We start from the raw sequence: 1,700 nt of genomic DNA, 5'->3' as shown, positions 1-1,700 counted from the left end.
GGGGTCGGGGGGGGTGGAAGAGAGGCAAAACCTTAGCAACACACATTTTTAGATGATCCTCCAGAAGAAAGTCATAGGGAGGCCCAGGCACAGTGGCTCATGCCTGTAATCCCAGCACTTTGGGAGACCGAGGCGGGCGGATCACAAGGTCAGGAGATCGAGACCACCCTGGCTAACACGGTGAAACCCCATCTCTACTAAAAATACAAAAAATTAGCCGGGCTTGGTGGCGGGCGCCTGTAGTCCCAGCAACTCGGGAGGCTGAGGCAGGAGAACCGTGTGAACCCGGGAGGCGGAGCTTGGAGTGAGCCGAGATCGCACCACTGCACTTCAGCCTGGGTGACAGAGCGAGACTCTGTCTCAAAAAAAAAAAAAGGAAATTCATAGTGAAAAGAAGGTCAGAGACCAAGGGAAGGGAAGGTTCCGGGAGAAAAGCAGGGGGCAGGCAGGGCCCAATAATCCTGCTGCCCATGAGCCCTTACTGGGAGGCTAGGTGGGCTGTGCACAGGGCCCAGACACCTGAGTGAATGGCGGGGTCCTTACGTTCATGGCTGGGGTGAGGCAATGAGCACCTTATTGTGTCCACATGAATTCAATAAAAAACAAGCAGAGCGGGTGGTGGGGCACTGACAAGGAGAGCTGATTTGTAGGTTGGTAAGACTGTAGCTCTTTTTCCTAATTAGCTGAGGATGTGTTTAGGTTCCATTCAAAAAGTGGGCATTCCTGGCCAGGCATGGTGGCTCACACCTGTAATCTCGGAGCTTTGGGAGACCGAGGTAGGAGGATCACTTGAGCCCAGGAATTTGAGATGAGCCTAGGCAACATAGTGAGACTCTTATCTCTACCAAAAAATAAAAATAAAAATTAGCCAGGCATGGTGCGGTGGCACGCACCTGCTACTCAAGGGGCTGAGGTGGGAGGATCACTTGAGCCTGGGAGGTCAAGGCTGCAGTGAGCCCTGATCACAACACTGCATTCCAGCCTGGGTGACAAAGTGAGACCCTGTCTCAGAAAAAAAAAAAAAAAAAAAAAGTTATTCCTGAAACCTCAGAATAGACTTACCTTGCCAAGGGCTTCCTTATGGGTAAGGACCTTATGGACCTGCTGGGACCCAAACTAGGCCTCACCTGATGTGACCTGTCCTTCTCTAAACACCTAAACTTGGGAGAACATTGTGCCCCAGTGCTGGGGCAGGAGAGTCTGCCTGTTATTCTCCCTCTACGCAGAGAAAGAGCCCCAGATCAGCTTTTCCACGACAGGACAGTTTCTAAGATGCCACCTGTACTTGGAAGAAGCCAGGTTAAAATATTTTTCAAGTCAAACTTTCTTGATATTACTCTATCTTTCCCCAGGAGGACTGCATTACAACAAATTCGGACACCTGTGGCCTCTCCCTTCTATGCAAAGCAAAAAGCCAGCAGCAGCCCCAAGCTGATAAGATTAATCTAAAGAGCAAATTATGGTGTAATTTCCTATGCTGAAACTTTGTAGTTAATTTTTTTAAAAGGTTTCATTTTCCTATTGGTCTGATTTCACAGGAACATTTTACCTGTTTGTGAGGCATTTTTTCTCCTGGAAGAGAGGTGCTGATTGGCCCCAAGTGACTGACAATCTGGTGTAACGAAAATTTCCAATGTAAACTCATTTTCCCTCGGTTTCAGCAATTTTAAATCTATATATAGAGATATCTCTGTCAGCAT

The sequence above is a fragment of the Rhinopithecus bieti genome, unplaced genomic scaffold (genome assembly GCF_001698545.2).
Source record: "Rhinopithecus bieti isolate Rb0 unplaced genomic scaffold, ASM169854v2 scaffold_5889, whole genome shotgun sequence".
Classification (NCBI taxonomy): domain Eukaryota; kingdom Metazoa; phylum Chordata; class Mammalia; order Primates; family Cercopithecidae; genus Rhinopithecus; species Rhinopithecus bieti.
This window is presented reverse-complemented; position numbering follows the sequence as displayed.